We start from the raw sequence: 12,448 nt of genomic DNA, 5'->3' as shown, positions 1-12,448 counted from the left end.
ACAAATATTTTTGACTTCATTTTGTTCATCGATGACTTCTTTCGATACAAGAACAACTGTGGAATCTGGTCTTGTATGTTCAAAGTTATAAGTCTTTCAATCTAATTTGCTGCAAATTTCATCAAAATCGAAGCACTTTTGTGGGTTGTACCGAATTTTGGCCAAATTTTCCCATTTTCGCCCATAATGTGCCGATTAGGTTGGTAATTGATTTTCTTTGATTCCTATTTATTTTCAGTCTTCTTTCGTTTATCTTGTTTTTGGTACTTAAATATTTGTCATTTTGTAATTCAAATTTGATAACCCTGTATCAAAAAACATTCAATCAAAACTATTTTAAAGTCTCGCACCTTTACTCTTTTATCCTTCTTCTAGGACTTATATAAATAAAATTAGCATAGCTCAACACTTCGATGGGGGGACAACAATCTTAGCTAACTATTTTGGACAATTGACGAAATCGTTGGCAAATTAACATGCTCATCTTATATCCTGCTACCATGGCTGCAAAAATAGTCATCCCTGTCTGGTGCTCCTTATTACGCTATGCGATTAAAATTCATGACAGGATCCACTTGACTCAGTTATTCGATATGCATAACTACGTCTACAAGTAACCACGACGATGGTTGCTGCCTTGCATGGCAACATCGGCCATGAAGTCTTCAAGTTACCTGTGGCTCGGGTAGCTCAGAGACGATGTTTAAGTCGTTAAGGAAATAAAAATAATTTCGTGTATGCCTTCAGCATGCAAAATGTTGAAAAAGGCATCACGCTTTAATGACTTGGCCGAGATGAGAAAGGTATAAAGACTTTTAAAAAGGAAATATCCCTTATTTATCTTTTTTTGCTCTTTCACTTTCAATGGCAGACGATTAGGTTACCTTTTGTGCCAGCAAGAAGATGTCCATCTAGGATTTTGTGACCTATTGAAGGGAAAAGGACTTATGATAAAAATAGAATGGAGAGAAAGAGAGAGTGAGGGAGAGAAAGAGCGATGGGGTTTAAATATACTATTTAAAGTCTACGAAATGTCGATTATGTTTTATTACAGTGATGGGCACATCAACACTGTTGAAAATGCCAAACTGTGTATGTGTGAGTACCATCAAATATCTACTAAATGAAAAAAGCTTTGAGATATAGTCAGTCGAACGAAGCCAAACGAAGTTGTTTACACTGCCCGTATGCTATCCCCGCTGGCATAGGAAGTTTTGTGCGGATGTGTATACTGCCCATCTATGTTTTATAAAATAACCAGTAAAAGCATGCTAAATTCGTCTCGGCCGAATATTGGGTACCCACCACCATGGATTCTGCTAAAATATGGGAGCTATATCTGGTTATAGACCGATGCGGACCGTACTTATCATAGTTATTGAGAGTCGTAACAGGACACTATGTGCAAAATTTCAGCCAAATCGGATAAAAATTGTGGGATCCAGGGGCTCAAGAAATCAAATCGGGAGATCGGTTTATATAGGAGCTATGTCATGTTCTTGACCGATTTCGACGGTACCTGGCACAGGTGTTTAAAGTCATAACAGAACACTAAGTGCAAAATTTCAGCCAAACCGATCAAAAATTGCAGCTTCCAGGGGTTCAAGAAATCAAATCGTGAGATCGGTTTACATGGGAGCTATATCGGGTTATTGTTGTTGTTGATTTGGACTGTACTTAACCCAGTCGTTGGAAGTCACACCAGAACACTATGTGCAAAATTTCAGCCAAATCGGACAAAAATTGCGGGATATAGAGGCTCAAGAAGTCAAATCGGAAGATCGGTTTATATGGGAGCTATATCAGGTTATAGACCGATTTGAACCGTACTAAGCACAGTTGTTGAAAGTCATAACAGAACACTATGAGCAAAATTTCAGCCAAAACGGACAAAAATTGCGGTTTCCAGGCGTTGAAGAAGTCAAATCGGGAGATTTTTATATGGGAGCTATATCTAAATTTAAACCGATATGGCACATTTGTAATAAACAACGACCTACATTAAGTATCTTTGCAAAATTTCAAGCATCTAGCTGTACGCGTTCGACCGCTATTGTGATTTCTTCAGACGGACAGACAGACATGGCTAGATCGACTTAGGACGTCGAAACGATCAAGAATAGATATATTTAATGGGGTCGTAGATGAATATTTTGAGGTGTTACAAACGGAATGCCTTGATTAGTATACCCCCATCCTATGGTGGTGGGTATTAAAAAAAATCTTTCTTGTTGGCTTGGATCCTCAGGCACTGATGCATCTTGCCTCAGTCGGACCTTCATTATACAATCTCTTTAATTTCTATGATTTTTATACCCTACACCACTGCTGTGGTACATGGTATTATAACTTATTGAATTTGTTTGTAACACACAAAAGGAATAGAGATAGACCCATTGATAAGTATACCGATCGACTCAGAATTACTTTCTGATTCGATTTAGCTATGTCCGTCCGTCTGTCCATGTTAGTTTGTGTACAAAGTTTTCATCTGATCTTCTTCAAATTTGGTACAGGCATGTTTTTCGGCCTAGAGACGTAGCCTATTGAAATTGGAAAAAATCGGTTCAAATCTGGATATAGCTCCCATATATATGTTCGTCCGATTTTTAGTAATAATGCAATAAAATGGTCATTTGTTAACCGATTCTCTCGAGATTTGGCAGGAAGGATTTTTTTTATGACTGTCGACATTACTGGTGAATTTCATGGAAATCGGTTCAAATTGAGATATAGCTCTCATATGTATATATCGCCCGATTTTCACTCGTAGAGCCACTGCATGCACATTTATTGACCAATCCTGCCAAAATATTGCACAACGCTTTCCTCGATAACTATCACAATATACATAGAGCTTCATCAAAATCAGTTTAGATTTTGATATAGCTCCCATATATATCTTTCATCCGATTTGGCCTTTTAAGGCTGCAGAAGCCACAATATTCGTCCGATATTTATAAAATTTAGCATGAGGTGCTTTTTTTGACGTCTTCATAAGTGTATGAAATTTCATAAAAATCGATTCAGATTAAGATATAGATCCATTACATATCTTGCATCCGATATAGCCTTTTAAGGCTATAGAAGCCACAATTTTGGTTTGTGATTTATTAAAATAATGTGTTATAGATTTATTAAAATAATGTCCAATTTCCACCAAAGCTTTTATATGAAAACATATTTTGTATTTCCGTCAACATAGCTGGTCTCAACCATTTATTATCCTTTTTGAAATGTTTATGTGAATGTGTACCGTTTAGGAAAACCCACAGGCAATGGAATATTTACCAAAGCGAAATTCATTTCCGTTTTGTTGTTACCACACATCAGCCTTACATTTCGAGATTACAAACAAGCATTTCTAATTAGCAACGATTTCATAGGAAATGCCAACCTTTCCTATGCTATTGGGTTGCCTAAAAAGTAATTGCGGATTTTTTAAAAGAAAGTAAATGCATTTTTAATAAAGCTTAGAATGAACTTTAATCAAATATATAATTGCCATTTTGTTCGATAACCTTTTGCTATCTTTCTGGCAAATTTAGTATTCCACGCTCATAGAACTTCTGGCCTTTATCTGCAAAAAACTGAATATAGTGCGATTTTATAGCCTCATCATGGCCGAAAGTTTTACCATTTAAAGAGTTCTTCAAAGATCGAAATAAATGGTAGTCTGATGGTGCAAGGTCAGGGCTATATGGTGGATGCATCAAAAGTTCCCAGCCAAGCAACACTGCTTTAAACAGCTCACACACGTTTCGTGTATTGTTTCACTGTCAAACATCTTCAGTTTAATCTATAATTTAACCATGAATCGTCTTACAAACGATTTACGCTTGCAAATTATTGAATTTCATTATCAAAATGCGTGCTCTGTTAAGAAAGTTCATCGCGAGCTTCTTCTTCTTCAGCATCGAAGCTCCTCTTTGGCTCAACGGGTACATAAATAAGTAGCATGGTCGATTTTGGAGTGAAGATTAGCCATAAGCGGTGCAAGAGCTGCCAAAACATCCAGAAAAATTCATAGTTTGGTAGGGTTTATGGGCTGGTGGCATCATTGGACCGTACTTCTTCAAAGATGAGGCGAATCGTAAAGTAACTGTGAATGGTGAGCGCTACTGTGAGATGATACCCAACTTTTTTTTGTCCAAAATGCAAGAGCTCGACTAGCATGACATATGATTTCAACAAGACAGTGCCACATGCCACACAGCCCTCGTAACAATGGACTTATTGAGAGTCGAGTTCGTTGAACATTTTATTTCACGTACGAGACTGGTCAATTGGCCGCCTAGATCGTGCGATTTAACGCCTTTAGACTAATTTTTGTGGGGCTATATTAAAGCTAATGTCTATACAGACAAGCCCGCATCAATTGACGCATTGGAAGACAACATTGAAGCATTTATTCGTGAGATACCGGTCGGAATGTTGGAAAGAGTATGCCAAAATTGGATTTAGCGGATGAACCCTTTGAGGCACAGCTATGCAAAAATCTTTAAACATTAAATTTGAGGGACCGCACTATCAATCCAAATAAAGATTTCATGCACTTTTCTGAATTCTATGCGTTTTTTAAACTTTCCCTTATCTCTTAAAAAATCCCCTTTTATTATTTTTATATACACCACCATAGGATGGAGGTATACTAATCTAGTCATTCCGTTTGTAACACCTCGAAATAGCGACCCCATAAAGTACACGTGTATATTCTGGATAGTCTAGGTATTCTGAGTCGATCTAGCCATGTCCGTTCGTCCGTCATTTGAAATCACGACAGCGGTCGAACGCGGAAAGCTAGCCACTTGAAATTTTACATAGATACTTCATATTGATGTAGCTCTTTGGGGATTGCTAATGGGCCATATCGGTTCAAATTGAATATAGTCCCCATATAAACCGATTTGACTTCTTCAGCCATTAGAAGCTTCAATTTTCTTCCGATTTGCCTGAAATTGGTAAGAAAGACTAGTGTTATGTTTTTCAACATTCATGCCAAGTATGATCCGAATCGGTCTATAAACAGATATAGCACCATATAAACCGACCTCTGGATTCGACTTCTTCAGCCCTTAGAAGCCTAAATTTTCACCTGATTTGGCTGAAATTTGGCCCAAACCCCTATCTTAATCATCAGTGCCAAGTTTTATCCGAATCGGTCAATATGTTGATATAGGCCCCCTTAGTACCGATAACCCGATATGACTTCTTGAGAGAAAAATAAATCAAATACAAACACAGTTAATAAGGGCACATTTTTAGCGGAATCCATGGTGATGGATACCCGCATTTTGTGTCCGATTTGGCTGAAATTTTGCATAAAGTGTTCTGTTGTGACTTTCAACAACGGTACCAAGTACGGTTCAAATTCGTCAAGAACATGATGTAGCTTCCATATAAACCGATATCCCGATTTGACTTCTTTAGCCCTTATAAGCCGCGATTTTTATCCGATTTGGCTGAAATTTTGCATATAATGTCCTGTTATGACTCTCAACAACTGCCCCAAGTACGGTCCAATTCGGTCTATAACTAGATATAGCTCCTATATTTAAGCAGAATCCATTGTGGTGGGTTCCCAAGGTTCGGCCCGGCCGAACTTATCACGCCTTTACCTCTTTTTATCTTATTTTATATCATTTTATTCTATTTTATTTTATTATACCCTCCACCATAGGATGGAGGTATACTAATTTCGTCATTCTGTTTATAACTCGTCGAAATATTCGTCTAAGGCCCCATAGAGTATATATATTCTTGATGGTCATGGCATTTTACGTCGATCTAGCCATGTCTGTCTGTCTGTCGAAAGCACGCTAACTTTCGAAAGGGTAAAGCTAGTCACACAAAAACTTTTACTAGTGTAGGTCGTTTTGATATAGCTGCCATATAAACCGATCTTTGGTCTTGACTTCTTGAACTTCTAGAGGGCGCTATGCTAATCCGATTTGGCTGAAATTTTTTACGCCGTGTTTTGGTATCATTTCCAACAATTCTGCATAGTATGGTTCAAATTGGTTCACAACCTAATATAGGTGTCATATAAACCGACAAGTCTGGGGTCTTGACTTCTTAAGCCACTAGAGAGCGCAATCCGATTTGGGTGAAATTTTGCATGAGGTGTTTTGTTGTGATTTCCAACCAATGTGCTAAGTATGGTTGAAATCGGTTCATAACCTGATATAGCTGTCATATAAACCGATCTGGGGTCTTGACATTTTGAACCTCTAGAGGACGCACTTCCTATCCGATTTGGATGAAATTTTGCATGAAGTGTTTTGTTATGATTTCCAATAACTATGCAAAGTATGGTTTAAATCGGTCCATAACCTGATATAGCTGCCATATAAACCGATCTGGGATCTTGGCTTCTTCAGCCTCTAGAGCTCGAAATTATTATCCAATTTGGCTGAAATTTTGCACCAAGTATTTAGTTTTAACATCCAATATTTGTGCAAAGTATGGTCCAAATCCGATCTGGTCTTAACTTTTTGAGCAGCTATAGGGCGCAATTATTATCCGGTTTGGCTAAAATTCTTCGCCAAGGGTTTAGATTTAACCATCAACAACTATGCCAAGTTTGGTCTGAATCAGCTCACGACCTGATATAGCTCCCATATAAACCGATCTCCCGATTTTATTACTATTTTTTTTTTTTTTTTTGAGCCACTATGGGGGGCAATTCTTATCCGATTTGGCTGAAATTTTGCACTTTGCCAACAGCCAAACCAAGTATGACCCCAACCTGTTCATAACATGGTATAGCTCAAATAGCATTTCAGTACTTATTCATTTTCCATTGTTTGTCTATAACGAGATATCGGCCAAAGAACGCGATCCATGGTTGAGGGTACATAAGACTCGGCCCGGCCGAACTTAGCAAGATTTTTCTTGTTTTATTTTATTATAACTTATTTTATCAATATTTCTCTTTTTATTTAAATTTTTTTCGCCATTCTTTCCAACACATCCTCAAAAGCCAACGTGTCACTTTGTACGTGGCAGCAGATATTGTCATTGTATATGTGTATATATCTATGGCGTTGTAATTGTGAGCATATGTCTCTGTCAGCCCTTGTTTTACATGGATGTGGACACATGGACAATATTTGTGCATGTGCATTGAAATGATTTTAATTAAATTTGCCAAAAATGGACACTTTGTTTATAAGAACTCTGTCTCACTCACTTTCCAATTGAATTGAATATTCACTTAATTGACAAGACATGTGCAGAACACTGTTGCAGGCATTTATTGAGTCAAAGTGAATTTAAATTAAATATAAATGGTCAGTTTATTTTAAGTAAATGCCAATGCAAAGACAATAAAAATCAATTCACTAAAGAGAGAAAAGTAGAACGAAAATTCCTGAAAACAAAGGCTGTTACAATAATTTGTCTTGTAAGGCTGAGAAAATCTAGTAAGGCTGAGAAAATCTGGAATTAGAAAAATTCGCGCCATTAAAAAAATTCGCAAAATTATTTTATTATTATTTGATTTTGATATTTCGCTAATGATTGTCTCTGTCTTTTAAAGAGTTCTACTGATCAAAGCTCTTTTTCAACTCCATTTATTTTGAACATACTAGCATTTTGACTTAAAAATTAGCTTTCACTTATGTTTTTATCGCTGAATTTAATTTCACTTATCCGAACTACGCTAAACTGAAAATAACGGATAAGTAAACCAAATTTATGAATTTTCAACGTTTCATTTATCAACTGTAATTGCCTTTTTTACTTAGGAAGTGCAAGTGTTGACACACTTTTGGCGCTCTCTGTATATGAAAAAATTTAAATAACTGATGTTTTGATAAGCCGGGCAAACCGGCAAATAAAGAATTAATGGCCCACTATACTCCAACTATATTCTTATATTATGATAATTTATTAATTTTTTATATTACAGAAAACAAATTTTTTCTTTAGATTTCTTTGAAATATGGTTGCTCAAAAAGTAATTGCGGATTTTTCATATAGTCGGCGTTGACAAATTTTTTCACAGCTTGTGACTCTGTAATTGCATTCTTTCTTCTGTCAGTTATCAGCTGTTACTTTTAGCTTGCTTTAGAAAAAAAGTGTAAAAAAAATATATTTGATTAAAGTTCATTCTAAGTTTTATTAAAAATGCATTTACTTTCTTTTAAAAAATCCAATTACTATTTGGGCAACCCAATAAATCCTTATTAGCTTGTAAAAGATGTTGAATAATAAAAATTCTTTATTTCTTGTGATATGCAACATTTTCATGGTCAGATTAGCCCTACTGGGAGAAATAACGTAAATAAAAATGAATTCATTGACCAACAACAACAGGCACACATAATAAATTGAAGACATTTAATTTAACATTTTCCGTTACATGCCGATGTGACATTAATGTTATAATTGGGCGCTCACTTCAGCTGTATAGTGTTAAGCTGTTAACATTCCATAGCAATAGATGTAAACTATAAACCTAAAAGTATGCAACGTTATGGAGTAAAGGTTAATATACGATTTTTTTTCATTGCTGCTGTCTGGCTGGCTGTTTTTCATGATGAAAAATGAGCTTCACATATAGATGTCGCCTATAACATCTCGTTATGTTGAGTGTACTATGAGAAGCAACAACAGCCAACATGGAAGTAAAGTTAAACTTTGCAAAAGTGGATTATTGGAAAAAGGTTAAAAAATGATATTTTCGAACATTGGAAAAGGTTTAAAAAATGACAAAAGAGATAAATTTGCCCTTTTAGTCGCACAACAGTATCATTGGCTACCATAGTATCGATACTCCGATGTAATTTTGTGGTATAGTATATGTGAGATCCCTAGATTGAATTCTTGAGACCCAAACATGTCAGATTTATGAAATTTGCTGCAGAGGCTACCGTAGCGCATGTTCTGAACGCCTGAGTTGAAATTCTGACGATAACATCGAAAAAAATGTTCAGCGGTAGTTTTCCCCTCCTGGCAACATTTGTGAGGCACTATGCCATGCAAAAACATAGTAATTTAACATTTTCCGTTACATGCCGATGTGACATTAATGTTATAATTGGGCGCTCACTTCAGCTGTATAGTGTTAAGCTGTTAACATTCCATAGCAATAGATGTAAACTATAAACCTAAAAGTATGCAACGTTATGGAGTAAAGGTTAATATACGATTTTTTTTCATTGCTGCTGTCTGGCTGGCTGTTTTTCATGATGAAAAATGAGCTTCACATATAGATGTCGCCTATAACATCTCGTTATGTTGAGTGTACTATGAGAAGCAACAACAGCCAACATGGAAGTAAAGTTAAACTTTGCAAAAGTGGATTATTGGAAAAAGGTTAAAAAATGATATTTTCGAACATTGGAAAAGGTTTAAAAAATGACAAAAGAGATAAATTTGCCCTTTTAGTCGCACAACAGTATCATTGGCTACCATAGTATCGATACTCCGATGTAATTTTGTGGTATAGTATATGTGAGATCCCTAGATTGAATTCTTGAGACCCAAACATGTCAGATTTATGAAATTTGCTGCAGAGGCTACCGTAGCGCATGTTCTGAACGCCTGAGTTGAAATTCTGACGATAACATCGAAAAAAATGTTCAGCGGTAGTTTTCCCCTCCTGGCAACATTTGTGAGGCACTATGCCATGCAAAAACATAGTAATTTAACATTTTCCGTTACATGCCGATGTGACATTAATGTTATAATTGGGCGCTCACTTCAGCTGTATAGTGTTAAGCTGTTAACATTCCATAGCAATAGATGTAAACTATAAACCTAAAAGTATGCAACGTTATGGAGTAAAGGTTAATATACGATTTTTTTTCATTGCTGCTGTCTGGCTGGCTGTTTTTCATGATGAAAAATGAGCTTCACATATAGATGTCGCCTATAACATCTCGTTATGTTGAGTGTACTATGAGAAGCAACAACAGCCAACATGGAAGTAAAGTTAAACTTTGCAAAAGTGGATTATTGGAAAAAGGTTAAAAAATGATATTTTCGAACATTGGAAAAGGTTTAAAAAATGACAAAAGAGATAAATTTGCCCTTTTAGTCGCACAACAGTATCATTGGCTACCATAGTATCGATACTCCGATGTAATTTTGTGGTATAGTATATGTGAGATCCCTAGATTGAATTCTTGAGACCCAAACATGTCAGATTTATGAAATTTGCTGCAGAGGCTACCGTAGCGCATGTTCTGAACGCCTGAGTTGAAATTCTGACGATAACATCGAAAAAAATGTTCAGCGGTAGTTTTCCCCTCCTGGCAACATTTGTGAGGCACTATGCCATGCAAAAACTTCTCCCTAAAAAGATGTCGATCTGCGGCACACCGTCCAGACTCGGCTATAAAAAGGAGGCCCCTTATCATTGAGTTACAACTTGAATCGGACTGGACATATTGATATTTGAGAAGTTTTAGGGCGAAAATGGAAGACGTAGTTTGACCCAGCCGACCTTAATGCGGTTTTATTTAATCTTAAGGTTGGTGAACGATTATTAATTCCTTTTATGGTTTAAGGTGATCTGTTTTCTGTTTTATACTTATATATTCTTGACATTCTGAGTCGATCTTGCCATATTGCCTTGCGTCTGACCGGTTGAACTGTTGGAATTTTTCACATATTCTTCTTATTGATGTAGATCGTTGGGGATTGCAAATTGGCCATATCAGTTCAGGATTGGATAAAGCCCCCATGTCAACCGATTCTTCCATATGACTTCCTTACCCGCCAGAGGGCACAATTCTTAACCCTACAACACGGCGCTTTTCGAGTTCAGATCGGACTATATTTGGATATAGCTGCCATATAGACCGATCTCCCGATAAAGGGTCTAAAGCCCATAAAAGCTTTATTTTTTCTTCGATTTCACGTAAATTTGAAACAGTAGGTTATTTTAAGTCCCTCGACATCCGACCTAAATATGGTTCAGATTGGACTATATTTAGATACTATCGCCATATAGACCAATCTCCCGATAAAGGTCTGAAGCCCATAAAAGCTTTATTTATTACACGGTTTCACTGAAATGGGAATCAACGAGTTATTGTAAGCCTCCCTTCATCTGACACAGATATTGTAAAGATCGGACGATATTTAGTTTTAGCTTTCATATAGACCGATATGCCGATTAAGGGTCTGAAGTCCATGAAAGCTTTACCGATTTCGTTGAAATTTCAAATAGCGAGTTGTTTTAAGCCTCCTGACATCCGACCCAAATATGAATCAAATCAGACTATACAGATGTAGCTGTCATATAGACCGATCTTCTAATTTTGGGTCTTAATCCCAAAAACCAAAAACCAGAAAGTTGGCACAGTGAGTTGCTTAACGCAACTCGACATCCGTGCCGAATATGATCCACATCGGCCTACATTTTAATATGGCACAGATATTTATATTAAGATTCTCATCATCCGCGCCGAGTATGGTCAAGAACGGACTCTAGTATAACCCCCATATAAACCCATCTCCAGAGTTAAGATCCTAGCCTCATTTCAGTGATATTTTGCACGGTTAATTGCGTTAAGATCCTTGACATCTGTGCCAAGTGTGGTCCAGATCGGTCCTTATGCGAATATAGCTGTCATATTGACCGATCTCCCGATTTAAAGTCTTAGGTCCATAAAAGTCGCATGTATTATTCGATTTCGCTAAAATTCGGCATAGTAATGTGTGCCCAGATCGCCCCATATTTCTATGTAGTTGCTATGGATTGATTCATATATTTTTTCCGAATTTTTAAGAAAAGTGGTTAGTATTATATATTCTAAGTGGTGGGTATTCAAAGTTCGGCCAGGCCAAACTTAATGCTTTTTATACCCTTCATCACCACTGTGGTACAGGGTATTATAAGTTTGTGCATTTGTTTGCCACGCTAAGAAGGAGAAGAGCTAGACCAATCGGCTTAGAATCTCTTCCTGATTCGATTTAGCTGTTCGTCTGTCCATCGATTAAGCTGCCACTCTGTCCGTCTGCCTGTCTGTCTGTCCATGTATTCTTGTGGTCGAGGTACAGGTCGCATTTGTTGTCCAATTGTCATAAAGTTTTGCACATGTCCCTTCTTTGGGCCAAGGACGAACGCTATTGATTTTAAACAAAATCGGTTCAGATGTAGATTTCCTCCGATATGGCCTTTTAAGGCTATAGAAGCCTCAATTTTGGTCCGATCTTTACAAAATGTCGCACGAGGTGTTTTATTTGACGCCTACATATGTTTGCAACATTTCATAAAAATCAGTCCAGACTTACCTATAGCTTCCATATATATCTTTCATCCGATGTGGCCTTTTAAGGCTGTAGAAGCCACAATTTTAGTCCGATCTCTAAAAGATTTTGCAGAATATGTTTTATTTATAGGTGTGAAAAATTTCATGAAAATCGGTTCAGATTTAGTTGCAGCTCCCATATATATATATATATTTCATCCGATATTATCTTTTAAGGTCTT

Source organism: Stomoxys calcitrans, chromosome 3, assembly GCF_963082655.1.
Source record: "Stomoxys calcitrans chromosome 3, idStoCalc2.1, whole genome shotgun sequence".
Taxonomy (NCBI): domain Eukaryota; kingdom Metazoa; phylum Arthropoda; class Insecta; order Diptera; family Muscidae; genus Stomoxys; species Stomoxys calcitrans.
Note: the sequence above shows the minus strand (reverse complement) of the source record.